General features: G+C 37.6%; 1 long non-coding RNA gene across 50 annotated transcripts in view; it reads left to right on the top strand.

The window, feature by feature from the left end:
• Window positions 1-15,518, top strand: part of LOC111753149 (uncharacterized) — a 416,755-nt gene that overhangs the window by 253,111 nt on the left and 148,126 nt on the right. The window lies entirely within an intron of this gene.

Here is a 15,518-nt window from a genome sequence, read left to right as displayed (position 1 = left end):
TTGAGTACTGTGCGCATACCAAAACCCCCCTTACTTTGTATCTGTTTCAGTTAGTAAACTAAAACCAAAGGTCATCTTACTTATGGGAAAAGAAACACAGAAAACATAAACCTGTGGAGACTTTTTCTTCCTGGAGGCATCCAACTAAAAAAGAGATGCAAACCAAAACCAAGGCCTGGGTCTGAGATCCTATGGAAAAAGTGTGGTGACATAGACTTTTCATTGATATTCCTAATCCAAATATTTAAAAATTCAAATGGATATACATTTTGTTTTTCTTAGTCTATCCAGAAATACAACATATAGTAACACGTATTCAGGCTATTAAAAAAAAAAAAAAAACTGTACAAAGATATTGAGTATTCATCTTATTTAAAAAACACTAATAAAATCATTTGCAGATATCATGATTTATTGACATACTTATTCTAGGTAACACATGGTGTCACCATGAGTTGGAATATGGCAATGGGGTTTGGTTATTTGATTTTATTTTGTTCCAAGTATTATTTTATTAAAGTGCTGAGGAAGGCTAAATAATAGTTTAATTGTTTTAAATGTTTATTTCCAGGACTTGACCAAAATCAGTTTGTGTGAGGAGCACAGATTCTAAAACTATAGGCAGAGGGAATAGGTAAATGACAGTGTGCATGATTTTTATCTTTCTTCCCTTATTTTTCAGCAATGGACACCACAATATCCCCAACCTTGTACAGGGTAATGGAATGCAAACCTTTTCAAGTCTTGAAAACTTCTGAAAATGCTTTGAGAGATACCATTTCTCTTTATGCACATATACCAAGCATAGAAATTAAATAAACTTAACCATATTTCATCATATAGCAATATATACATAAAATGTCTTGTGAAATATTCAGAGGTGGTTTATGACGGAAAAAAATCTTTATAGAAGCAATATATAGATAAGCAAAGTAATTTAGAAAAGGTAAGTCAAATTACGTGGAAAAAAAATCTTGATTTTGCTGACTTTAAAAAACTTCATTATACAATTCTAAGAGGGGAAAAATGGCCTATAACGATTTTAATAAAGCAGGTGGGCATGAAGGAATAAAGTTGAAATGACTTAAGTCTCTCTTCTCTCCCTCCCTCCCTCCTTCTTTTCCTCCCTTCTTCTTTCCCTCCCTCCCTCCCTTCCTTTGTCAGCATTTACCAAGCATCTATAATATGTCACACTCACCTATAACATGTGCAAAGGAGGAAAGGGATAGGGTCTTAAAGGTAAAATGAGTTTAGACCATTGAGGGCACTGAATGCCAGGCTAACTTAAAATAACAGCTAATATTCATTTCGTGCTTGCTCTCTGCTAGATACTATTCTTTTTTTTCTAGAGAATTTTTTAAAATTTCATAAAAGAAAATTCTCACAGGTCTTCTTTTGCATTTACTTGTAAAACATGTATGCTAATTACAAATGTTCTTATTTATTGGTTAAAGCAGTTAATACATACAATTGATCAGTCTAGTTCTGATTAATACATACATTTGAAATTATAAAAGTAAATTTATTTTTAAATTATTATAAGTTTTTTGCTGGGTGCTATTGAATTGATTCCAATTGATGCAGTGGTTAAGTGCTTGGCTGCTAACCAAAAGGTTGGCAGTTCAAACCCACCTGTGCTCCAAGGGAGAAAATCGTGCTAGTCTGCTTCCATAGAGATTACGGTCTTGGAAATCCTATGGGGCAGTTCTACCCTGTCCTGTAGGATCGCTACGAGTGAGAATCGACTTGACAGCAGCGAGTTTGGTTTCAGGTTTATTATAAACTAATGTAAGGTATAGTATATAGTTCAGATTGTTATATATTTATATATCTGGTAGATAGTATTTTAAATATTTTATATATGTCGACTTAATGGATTCTGGTAGATACTATTTTAAATATGTCGACTTAATGGAGTCTTTCCACCACCACATGAGGTTAAGTACTGTTGTTACCTCCATTTTAAATAGGGAGGGAAGCTGAGGTGCAAACTCCGTTTCAGAGTCTGTGCTGTCAACCACGATACTACACTGTGAACTGATTTCAGCTTCATTCTATAGGCAATCAGGAGCCATTTTCTCTTGGTTTCAGTTTTACTAAGTCCATTCTCTCACTTGTTAAAAAAACAGTTGCCATGGAGTTGATTCCAATTCGCGGTGACCCCATGTGTGTCAGACTAGGACTGTACACCACAGAGTTTTCAATGGCTGATTTTTTAAAAGTTGATTGGCAGGCCTTTCTTTCTAGGTGCTTCTCAGTGGACTGTAACCTCCAACCTTTTGGTTATCAGCCGAGCGGGTTAACTGTTTGCACCACCGAGGGACTCTGTCTCTTTCCTGTAAAATAATAATAATAATAATAATAATAATAATAATAAAAATAATAAAATTACCTAGCTCAGAGAGTTGTTGTTGCTGTTGTTAGGTGTTGTCAAGTCAGTTCAAAAGGACAAAACACTGCCTGGTCCTGTGCCATCCTCACAATTGTGGTTATGCTTGAGCCCATTGTTACAGCCTGTGTCAGTATATTTCTTTGAGGGTCTCCCTCTGTTTCACTAACCCTCTACCAAGCATGATGTCCTTCTCCACGGACTTATCCCTCCTGATAACATGCCCAAAATATGTAAGACTTAGTCTTGCCCTCCTTGCTTCTAATGAGCATTCTGGTTGTACTTCTTCCAAGAGAGATTTGTTTGTTCTTTTGGCAGTCCATGCTATATTCAATATTCTTCACCAACACCACAATTCAAAGGCATCGATTCTTCTTCAGTCTTCCTTATTCCTTGTTCAGCTTTTGCATGCATGTGAGGTGATTGAGAACACCATGGCTTGGGTCAGGCACACCTTAGTCCTCAAAGTGACATCTTTGCTTTTCAACACTTTAAAGAGGCCTTTTGTAGCTGATTTACCCAATGCAATGCGTCTTGATTTCTTGACTGCTGCTTCCGTGGGTGTTGATTGTGGATCCAAGTAAAACAAAATCCTTGACAATCTCAATCTTTTCTCCATTTATCACGATAATGCTTATTGATACATTTGTGAGGATTTTTGTGTTCTTTGTGTTGAGGTGTAATCCATAGTAAAGGCTGTGGTCTTTGATCTTCATCAGTAAGTGCTTCAAGTCCTCTTCACTTTCAGCAAGCAAGGTTGTATCATCTACATAACATAGGTTGTTAATGAATCTTCCTCCAATCCTGATGTCCTGTTCTTCTTCATATAGTCCAGCTTCTCATATTATTTGCTCTGCATACGGATTGAACAAATATGGTGAAAGGATACAACCCTGACGCACACCTTTTTTGCCTTAAACCACACAGTATCCCTTTGTTCTATTTGAACGACTGCCTCTTGATCTATATACAAGTTCCGCATGAGCACAATTAAGTTTTCTGGAATTCCCATTCTTCACAATGTTATCCATAATTTGTAGAAAGAATTAAATAAAATAATATATGGAAAATTGCTTTGAAAAATTGTGATGTGTCACACTGATATTGTTTATATTATAAACTAGTAGTAAGTATAAAACTAGTGTTAGAATAAAAAACTTGGATAGTTACTATTTACTGACTGGTACAGTCTTACTGACATATTATCAGCTGAGTTTCAGCCTTGATTGAATGAATGAACACAAACTGGGTGAAAGAGAAGGAAATCTGAGTGAGAGGGGATACTGATGACCACAGTGGCTGTACAGCCGTGGATGTTATGATGCATGTACAAATATTGTTGAGTGCCTATTCTGAGAGCAGACACTTAACTAAATTCTAAACATGACCCCTGCCTCGTGCATGGGGAGTTTAAGATCATAAAGCTTTGTATTATACTTCGTACTTACATAATGCTTTAAAAACCTTTATTTGACTAGATCCTAACTATCACTTCTTGAGAGACTTGTTTGGAAGGTGAAATAATTCGAATTTTCTAGATCAGGAGTTTAGGCTCAGAGAGCCTGAGTGATATATTCAAGGTCACAAAAATAGAAGGTGGAAGAGTCAGGCCTCCCAGATCTTTTGGTCTCCACAACACTGCTCTTTCTTCTATTCCAGCCTGCTTCATGTCATAATTATAACAACTGAGCGTTTACTGTGTGCCAGGCACTGTTTCAAGTGCTTTGCCTAATTCACCTCATTCAACTTTATAACGAACACCTGCAAGATAAGTCCTATATTGTTTCTGTGATACACCAAGCTATGCAGTGGGGTAAAGTGCTGTCCTTTGTCATACATTGGTGGATTTTTCTTATATTTCTGATAATGCCTTCTGGAAAAGCATTCAGTTCTCTTACTAAGGAGTCTACATACTTGAGGTGGTGGAGCTGGGCCTGCAGCAGGAGAGTCTTTCCAGGATGGTCTGATGGTAACAGTGGGAGAGGTTGTTCTTTTGTACTAAGAGATTAATGATGTCTAATGGTTGGAATCCTCCTCTCAAACCCACCAGCTTTGTGTTCCTCTTAGAGCAGTCATAGCTTGTGTAGACTCCTGAGAATGAGTATCATGACTAAGCCAGCTGATTTCACAATCAAGATGTTAGAAAACTGAGATGACTCCCTGTCTTGATAGAGTAGCCTGGTTCAAGTGTAGAAAATAAGCAGGAGAAAATGGCATGAGTGAGTAATAGCATCCGGCTGGAAACCTGAAACCTGGCACCCTTTGACCTTATTATTGGTAAATGTTCTTTTTCGGAAACAGAAATATTGTTCAAGTAGAACAGCAAGAACTTATAACCGATAGAAATTAAACAGTCATAAGGGGAATGAAAGTTAAAAAAAATAAACTCTAGGACACTTATATCAGGCCCTCATGGGGAGGAAGTTCATTGCTTATATTTAATAACAATGATTTTCTAAAGGCACTGACTGGATAGAAAAGAGGAACTATTGAGCTATTTGACCTCCTCCCCGTGCTAACTTCCCAACCCCGTAATCGTAGGACCTCAGCCATGGAATGCACACATGTTAAATCAGATGGCCCAAACTGTCCTGCCTGCTCATGCCTCTTCTTCTGCCTGTGCAGAATTGAGAATTGCATACTCTTTCACCTAGCAAAACGCTGTATGAAAGTAAGTGTCTAATTTGGAGAGTCAACACCTTGTATGTGAGTGTGTGTGTATCTGTATTTGAGAATAAAACATTTTCTCTTGACTCCCACACACATGGGCCCATTCGTATTTGATGGTAGTGGAATGGGAGGTGAGTAGGTTATGAGCTGGAGTGGAAAATGGCTAGTTCTTCATGTCAGAAGGAAAATGTCATTTTTCTAATTCTATCATTTAATTCATTTAATTTTCCAAGAAGACAGTTTTCCCTCTTACTAGCAGTGTTCCTGAGAAATCAAAGCAACTGATTAATCATGCATTAAAAATGTTCAATGTATTGACATAAGAGAAGGATGGAAAAGAAAAAGAACACTATCCTCACTAAACAGAAAACTATTTTTGAACTTTTTGAAAAAAAAATCCTTCCATTGAATATGTTGTAATAGCTGGATGAGACATTGAGATATTAAAAAAAAAAAAAAAAAGATAATTCAGGCATTTGACATGCTTAATAAAGAGATAACCCTGTAGCCAAGGCAATGTTTAGCATTCAAAATGGATTTTAGTGAAAAAGAAAAACTCTACATACTCTGAAAATGTATTTTAGTGGGAGGAGAAAACACTAAAAAAATTAATCAGGGAAGACCACATTGCTGCACTCTAGCTTCTTCTGTAATAAATAGCCAGTAATAAACTGTTAAAACACAAAAGGCTTCTCTGGGTTTCTGTGTATGGTAAAGATTCACCATTCTTTCCTCTCCTTTTATGCCTTAATAATAACAGTAGCACTTGGATGTTGCCTTTGACCTTCTAACATCTTTTCTACTCTCCCCCAATTATGTAGTTTAGTGAAATTTGACTGCAGCTCCAAGGTAGACTTTGATTTGCTATTTCCAATTACAGTATCCCACTCCCTTGTCAATAGCTGTTTTAGGAATGCAGGTCTAAGTCAATCATTTCATGACTTTATCCTGGAACCAGTTAGTGGTTCAGGGTTCAGGTCTTGAGCTCCTGTGGCCCAATTAGATTGAAGAAGAACTTTTTTTCCACAACTAGGGAAGAGGTGCTCTTTCTCTCCCTTTAGATATGACTAAAGGAAGTATTTACCTTTGTTTATCACTGGCAATTATCTTCCAGCCATGAAGCTGGAGAGAAAAAAATAATCTAAGTCCTTGATGACATCATCGATTTGTTTGATTAACCAACTGTGACATCTTTTCTTCTCTGGACATCCAGTTATTTGAGCCAATAAGTTTCCTTATCTACAAATGAGGCGCATTGGCTGGGAATTGAACCTGGGTCTCCTGCATGGGGGAAAAAAAAATATATATATTTTTTTCTCCTGCACGGAAGGTGAGAATTCTACCACTGAACAAACAATGCCTCCTGACATATGCAAATAGTACAAGTCTTTCCTCTTTTGTTGTTGAATACAGTTAATTCTGAAGAGGAATTTTTAAATTTGTGCAATATTTACATCACTTCATGTAAAACAAAATTAAAAATGTAAATCTTTGTACATGAATGATTTCATTTTCACCACCAGAGGGTAGGGACAGTATCTACATTATCTTTGTATTCCCACAGTAACTAACATGGAAAAGGGAAAAACAAAAGACACCATCTAAATGGTGTCTGTACCAAATTTTGTTTAACTAATTAATGTATTTATTTTTATTTATTTAGATAGCTTGTATTAGCTAAGTAGCTTGTAATCTCTTTGGAATTGTGACATTCTATTGCTTGATTTTGAGTGCGTGGCGCTCTCAATGAGTTCGCGGCCTAGTGGCAAAAGCAAAGATAAAGAAACGTTTATGATATAAAGTGATAGAGATATAAATAATATTCTCCCAAGGCCTAGAGAAAAAAGCCTGGCTCTGACTGCAGTGTGGTATTGTCAAGGAAATATTTCTGGATAATTATATCCTTAAGAGTTATGTAATAGTTTCCTGGGTAGACATAGTTAGATGGGGTGGTGAAGAGAGACATTCTAGGCAAAAGGAACAGCATGTGCAAAACACAGTTATGTGGAAAATTAATCATGGCATGTTTAAGAAAATCAAAGTAGTTTTATATTTCTAGAGCAGAAGAGAAAAAAACCAACATTTGTGTTGCAAATGCAAGGGACTGAGCTAGGTTAACATACATAGTCAATTCTCATCATTTGCAATAGTTATATTCTATAAAGTTGCCATGAACACTGAATTAGTGAATACTACACCATTGATCTTAGGTGAAATGCAAGGATAGTTTCCTGTGATCCTCTGGTCACAACATTTTTGTCAACCAATCATCACATAATCTTGTTTTATGTGTTATTGCTGTTTAAAGACACCTTACTTAATACATATTGTTAATTTATGAACATTGAACTCATGGCCAATATCACAATAACTCTTGCTGAATGAAGCTGATCCAACACACGTATTTTCTTCATAAGGCACATCACAGCCTTCTTGCACTTAGGAACACTAGATAGCACTTCAGCATTAGCTTGTGGGACATTTTAGGCCGTGAAACCACTAATAAAAAAGTCCAAAAATGCAAAAATTCTGGCACTAAATAGATTGCAAAAGGAACATTTGTTTACAGTATGAGAACTGAAACAAGAAGCAGAGTGTTGCCTTGCTTGACTTTAGCTGAGAATGTGCGTGTGGGGCAACTCAGATTTTTCTGCTGTTCTGGGCATGGCCATGAATGACCCCCAAAGTTCCACAAGTAGTGATTTTGGGGTTGCAAATAAATTTTAGTGTGCACGCAAATTTGTAAATTCAGAATCCACGGATAACGAGGCTTGACGCTGTTATCTTATTTAATTCTCACAACAAATGTTTCATAGATTAAGAAAATGAGGCTCAGATGGGCTACGTAACTTGACTGTTTTTACATAACTAGTACATAGCAGAGCTAGGATTTGAAACTGGATTAATCCAGAACTAATAGTCAGGTCTTTCTTACTAATGAAATATCTATCTGTATAAGCAGGCTAGGGCCTTAGACAAGATTTGAAATTTAGGGAATGTCAAATATGAGGAGACTTGTGTGCTTTACTCAGGAGTTAGAATCTTACACTGTAGATGACATGGTGGAAGTGTCAACAGTCAGCTGGAAACACAAATTTGAGTAGAGATGATTTACCTGGTGATAAAATTTGGTAGCTATCATCCTACTGGTTATATTCATGGCATATGTATCGTTAAAATCATCTCTTGATAACATTTAGGGTGAGAAGGGAGAAGGCCGAAACAAAGCTTTGGGGGAATGCCAACATTTAAGGGGTATTTGTGAAAGAGGAGCCCGAGAAGGAGGTTTGAAAAAGAATGTACAGAATATTGGAAGAAAACCAGGAAAGGGTGATAAGATAGAAGTCGAAATAATTCAGGATTTCAACTTGGAGATAGTAGTTAAGAGTACTATATTTCAGGAGAGGATAACAGTTAATTAAGACCAGGATGGCTTCAGTAATGCAGGTTCCCTCCCTTTCACCACCCCCCCCATCCCTGTTGTTATCTAGTAAGTGATGGGTGGGTATTATCAAAAGACAGCTACCTGCTCAAACTTGTAAAAACATTCTTACAACTAGAGTGTTCACCCAATGAGAACAAGTTGCTTCAGGAAACACTAGTATCTCTCATGACAGAATCTCAAAGTTAGAAGAGATCTCAAAAGTTACCTAGTCTCTCTCTTATATAACGTATGAGTTAGTTGTACCCTTATTCCAACACTTGCTCAAGTGAGTATACAAAAGATTTATTCCTAATATTATTGTGGTTCGAGGCCTAAAAGACACCTAACTTTTGCTGTTTATATTGAGCATTTCCTCTTCAGAAATTATACACCACTGAAACAACATCACACGTACTTCAGACATGTTATAAGGAAGGATCAGTCCCCAGAGAAGGACATCATGCTTGGTAAAGTAGAGGGTCAACAAAAAAGAGGAAGATCCTCCCGAAGATGGATTGACACAGTGGCTGCAACAATGGGCTCAAGCACAACAGCCATTGTGAGGATGGCACAGGACCGGGCAGAGTTTCATTCTGTTGTACATAGGGCCTCTATGAGTTGGAACTGATTCGATGGCAACTAACAAAAACAACATCAATGGCAACTCACATATTTATATCACCTTTAAGATAGCTTACAGGTTTCAAAGTACTTTCACATGTATTTATGATTTGATATTTTCTCCACAAGCCTGTGAGTTAGGCAGAGAAATTAAGTGTTCCACTTTATAGATGAGCAAACAAAGGTTCAGTGAGATTAATGTAAATTATTTGTGATTCCTTAGAGATTAAATAATGAGGTCAGAAAAAGAAATCAGCTCAGATTCCCAGTCTTCTCTTAATTATGGTACCAATAGACGAGTGATTTTTATAATTTCGTGTGCTGGTCTCTATCTTTCTTCTTCACTTTTTCCCATAAAGTTTTTTTCTTTAACTACAGGGAATGGGCTCAAGATTTGTATCTCTTCTGGCTGAAAGATGGCCCAGGACCAGTGGCCCTTCCCATGTCAGTTATTTATATATAATGAGTCTGACATTTGGACCACATTCCCAGGCTTGCAGTGGAGATTAAAACATATGTGCTGCTTTTTGAGTGTGTGAGCTCCCCTTTATAGCTAGATAAAATGGTAACACAGTTCTATTCACAGCATTTAAGTGAGAGATTAAGGAGTTATCTGGATAATTTACCCAGTATAGGAAATCAGTTTGGATATTTCAAGCCTGTTGAGTAGATTTGCCTTTTGCTTGAATTCTTCATATGGTTCTCTGTCCTGGACAAATTGACAAGACAGCTGCTGAGCTTGCCCTTTCTGAGTACTAGAGAAAAGGTGCTACAGGATGTGGACATCCCAAGCACCACAAATCAAAAACTTATATATAAAAAAAAATCAAACCTAAAGATAGACATGACGTTTTATTGTTCTTTTTTTTTTCTTCTATAATCTAAGAGCAGTTTTGGAGTTAGATTTTAAGTCTTGACATTTAGATGCCTGGAGACACACAGAATTCATAACTTAAAGAAAAGCTGGCCAGAAATGGAACTTCCATGGATAGGAACCATCTATTGAACCTATCTCAGGTGCTCTATTTGTGGTTTATAGGTTGTCCTTGACTTTTTCACTGTGGGTCCACTGCCCCTGCCCTTGTCTATTCTTTTTTCTCTTTAGAGATACTGTTCAAAGGAAAGAGGACTGCATCTGTGGCCAGTTTGTGGTGTATTCATCTTATACACAAAGAGTTTTGATCTTTCTCTCCAAATCAGGCTAGCAAGTCCTCTGTGAAGGTAGTTTGTATGCAACTGATCCATCACACACACACACACACACACACACACACAGAGAGAGAGAGAGAGAGAGAGAGAGCCAGGCCTCTGAGTATAGCATGAATAAAATAAAGACATTTCTAAGGCCTCTTCTAATCTTTATTGCCCTTTTATAGATGTGCACGAAAAAAGTCACAGCCATTAGATAGGAATGAAGTGCTTTTGCTCCCATTCTGTTTTATATTGGATTAACTCATTGTCCTTTCCTTGACTTTTCCCTCCGTCCCTTTTCTTGTAAACTCAGCGCCAACAAACGTGACCCAGTTGCCACCCCCATTCAAGCTAACCTTTTTTTAGTGCCTGCCCACAATTTGGTTTTGCTGAGTAGTTAATCTGGATGAGGAAATATCTGCAAGGCCACTTGGCAAGACATGAGATTTTCCATTCTTTTTGAAAACTAATGAAAAGGCAATTATTGCCTCACACTGTTCTGGGTATTCCACAAAGAACCGCTTCTTTATTTCCTGAGCAGAACCCTTGGCTGCTGCCTTTTATCCTCAGCCACTCCATGACTTCTTGGCCTGATGTTATCTGACCAAAGCTGAGGAGACAAACATGTCTTTGGGTCTTGGGGAGATGGCTAGATTTCTCAGTTGGGAACAGACTTCATACAAGCATGAAAACATTTGTCAAATGCTCACTATGTGCCAGGAATTGAAGGAGATAAAGGTAGATTAAACAGTCTTCGCTCTTTGCAAAGAGTTTTCTGTCTAGTTGGATAGGTAATACTATCATGTATACAAATACTGTAATTCCAATTTCTGAGACTCTCAAATTAAAAGAATCTCACACTAAGTATAGAGATAGAGGAGAAGAGTCTAAGTATGTTGAGAGGTGGTGGCTAGGGAAGACTTTTCTGTAAGAACTGAGTTCTAAACTAGATTTTAGAAGATAAATAGGAGTCTGTCAGATGGATAGTAGGCAGAGTGAGTTGGGGTGATGAGGGAAGGCATGGAAAGAGCTGAGATTAGTAACAAAGTCACTAGTCAGTTTATGATGAGTCTTTGTGGAACATGGTCAAAGTTACAACTAGAAATATCTCATTAATTAGTTATAGAAGATAGATTTGAATGGAAGTGCTGGGAACAGTTAGGTATCTATTTAAATCAGGCATTAGCAAAATATTGCCCAGGGCCAAATCTAGCTCAGTGCCTGTTTTTATAAATAAAGTTTTATCAGAACACAGTCTATGTGTCCCCTTGTTGTCTATAACTGCTTTTGGACTATCAGGGCAGAACTGAGTAATTGTACCTCAAGCATTAAGGCCTGCAAAGACAAAAAATATTACTATCTGGCCCTTTAGTGTAAAAGTTTGCTAATCTCCAAGTTAAACAGTGCAAGAGCTGTGGTATTAGAAGACGTTGGTTTGTACTAAGGCCACAGTAGTGGGAATACAGAGGGAAGGTTGATTTAAGAGCTATTTAGGAGGAAGGGACGGGTTGGGCTGGAAGGTCCATCAGAGAGATGAGAGGCATAGAAGTCTGGAAGGACTCCTAGTTTCTGGTTCTCTGTTTAGCACAGTTTAAGCATCATGTCTTACATAAGGGTGCACACAAATCTATCTCTGTCCTCAAGGGTGTTCGAGTCCAGTAGAAGAGATAATATGTGTACACAAAAAGCTATAAATAAAGTCATATATAATGGACTTTAAATTATGGAATTTCAGGGAAGAGTGAGACAATGTTTAGGTGAAGGTTTAAAGGAAAAGGCACCGTTTGAGTGAGGACATTGTAGACTAGGGAAGTCTTGGACATAGAAAGAAGGATAGGATATAGGGCATTGAGGGGCAAGAAGCTTCATGAGCACAGGTAGGGATGTGGAGGCCAGGTGGGGAAAAGATAGGCTTGCCAACCTTAGGAATTTGGTCTTTATTGGGTAGGCAACAGACTCTGAGGACTTTACGAAGAAAAATGATAATACCTGAACTGTACTTTAGGGAGGTTACTCTAGCAATGAGATTAGAGCCAACTGAACAGGGTAAAAGAACATCAAAGAAAAGGGAACTAACAGTTGTCTTTGAAAGTTTAGCTTTGTTGACCCTTGCAGCAAAATATTTGTCCTACCTTTAAATTCCCATTATATCTCAGAATGCCTTGAATCAGAGAACGGATGCTGCTTTGTAATTGTTTACTTGTCGATAGAATGTGAGCTCTTTGAGGCTGGGGACTGTGACTTTCTTAGAGGAAGTATCATGTAGCAGTTAAGAGGTATCTGAGTTTGACTCCTATTTGCCCCATGTCTTGATTTCATCTGGTAATTGGGCATAATAATTATTACTACTCTTATAGTTAATAGTAATTCTAAATACTTGACATTGTTAAATGTGTTAATGTGTTAAAAGCACTTAGAATAGTGCCTGGCAAGTAGTGAGGGCCAATAAATGTTACTGATTATAATTCCCAGTGCCTAACTCAGGGTTTGGAAAATAATAAAGATTTTGTTGAATGAGTGAATTTAAGTGCCTACAATGAGCCAGACAATCTGTGTTGGTTATTTTTGATTATCCTTTTAATACCACTGTGAGGAAATTTTTTCTAATTTTAGAGAAAATGAAAGGTCTCTGAGAGTAAATGGCAGAACCAGAAAGGCAGGCAAAGATTTGCCAAACTCTATTTATTGGGGAGTCAGTAGGGGTGAGAGAGCTTAAAGGGATGGGAATGTGTACAGCAAGCCTTAGAGGAGACAGGAAAAGGACTAGATCAAGAGCTTCTACTGATTCCTCTGAGATAGCATAGTGGAGAGGATGAGTGACTATGGAGGCTAAATATAAGGTGATGGCGAAAGAATCATAACCGTTAGCTGAGCAGGGATTGGAAGCCAACCTAAAGGGGGAATCAAAGAAGACCCCAAGTTCTTAAACTCAAGGGAATAGAGAAATGTGTAGTTTTATTTTTGGGAGTTTGGATTTGTGAGTTTGGTTTTAGATATAAAGAATATGGTGTACCAAAATATTGCGCAATCAGTTGAAAATGTGGTCCAGGAGCCTGGAGTTAGGGACTAGAGATAAATGTGTAAAAGTCATTTACCTAAAGGTGAGGGTTAAAGTCATAGGCATAGCATCTATGAACAAAGCACAGGGTTAGTCAGTCTCCATGGGATGGTTCATCACTCAGAATGGGTAAGGCTGGCTAACTAGCTTCACCTTGCACCCATTCCTGATCCATATTTGTAAGCCAATTTCTGACACTGGACATCCTCCTTGGCCAATAAAAACATGGCAGGTGAGTGGTAGGCAAATGGTTGCCTCTCAGGAACTCCCTGTGTGAATAAAAAGCAGTGGCTGGAGACAGGTAATCTCTCTAGCACAGGCACATAAGAGGAGGGAGGGGCGAACATGGCCAAAAAATGTCCCTTGCTTCATAGCCTTTGGTGCTGGCTACAGAGCCAAACCTCTCTTGCCTTCACTAGGCTTAGATCTTTAAAAATAAATTGAGTTTGTGTAAAACTAAGCCCTAGAGGATCCAATGCAAGTGAATGTATTTGGTCAGAGAGAGTCATAAACACATCATAAAGTTTGACCTTTCCAAGAAGGGATTATCTATAAATAACTGCAGTTATCCCCCCAGGTACTAGGCTTAAACCTGGTGGATGGGTCAACAGGAAAGTTGTTTCCTCAGCTTCCTCAGCTTAGAGGTGAGCAGCAGAAGGGCTTTGCAGAGGTTCAAGAATAACCTCTCACAGCCATACACCCATTTTCCTTAGCCAGGGCTCCCTCTGCTTTGCTGAACAATGGAATGTGGCTACCGGGAAAGGACTATTAAGATTTCTGTTTCTAAATATGTCACTAGTGAAGCTCCTTTTAAAGGATTAATTGTGGCAATGTTGGAAACACATAAAAGAACTGACAATCATGCTTGTTCAGACCACAAAAGGTTTAATTTCAAAATGTGGTTTTGAATCGCTATATTTTTTTCTGCCTGTAAGCAATGAATTCATCAAAATCCTTTCTTCTGAATAAAAGAAGAACCCCTAATGGTGCCCTTTTAGTGTCATTAATGTGAAGGAGGTGAGTGATATGAGAAGAGTCTATATGATTTATGATGAGCCGTCTTGTGAGCCAAATGAATTTCAACAAGACCTTCTATAGCTGATAGTGGGGGCATAAAAGATTACATACAGAGGAGGCAATGGAAGCCCATTGGGGTGATTGCTAAGAGATCCATGCCCTTGGATTTCTAAGATAAGTAAGAATCTACCATGTTTTTAAAGACTTGACCTGCAGAGATCACCACATGATTCCTCAGTAAACTATGCCAATGAAATCTTTCCTTCTTTTTTTTTTTTTTCCTGAACTGTTTTAAAATCATTGTCTTTGTAATTCCTGTTTAGTAATCCTAAATATATCAAGAATTGGAATCATGGGATCCTGTGGCTGGGAGTTTTATAAGCTTGATGTTGTCAGCTAGACTGTAAATTTTTTGAGGGGAGGAATCACGTTTTGTACTTTTTTTTTTTTTTTTTTTAAATAACTCTAATACTCATACCGCCTGGAAAAGAGAGGGTGTCAATAAGACGCAAAAAAAAAAAAAAAAAACTGGTATAGAGCACACATTTTCAATAAGACCAATATCAACCCCAATGGGGTGAAAATTGGTTTTAGGTGTGGTGGTGAAAAAAATCTTAAATATTACAATAGTTTGTGGCTCTCCAAGGCCCAACTTTACCTGACAAAATCTAGTGCAGTTGATCCTCATTATTTATGGATTCCATATTTGCAAAACTCACCTACTCACTAAAATTTATTTATAATCCCCAAATTATTACTCATGCCATTTTTGCTATAATTTGCGAATATACACAGACTGATGAAAAGTTTGAGTCATCTGCCATACATGAGTGCCTTACAGAGAAAATACACATTAGATAAGCTTCATTCAGGCATAAGCTATAGTTCTTTTGGCCATGAGTTCAATGTTAATAGATCAACAACATGTGTTAAATAAGGTGATATTAAAGAGGAACACATATAAAACAAGGTCATATTTGTTAGAGTGACGAAAATGTTGTGACCAGAGGCTCTCAAGAACCTAACCTTGTATTCCCCTAGGAAAAATGGTTCAATATAACTCAGTGTTCATGGTGACTTTACAGAAATAACAAGAATTTCTGTATTTATGAAATGACTGTATTTATTTCATAAGGAGAAGGGGCAAT

The sequence above is a fragment of the Loxodonta africana genome, chromosome 4 (genome assembly GCF_030014295.1).
Source record: "Loxodonta africana isolate mLoxAfr1 chromosome 4, mLoxAfr1.hap2, whole genome shotgun sequence".
Classification (NCBI taxonomy): Eukaryota; Metazoa; Chordata; class Mammalia; order Proboscidea; family Elephantidae; genus Loxodonta; species Loxodonta africana.
Note: the sequence above shows the minus strand (reverse complement) of the source record. Positions and strands in the feature narration are given on the sequence as shown.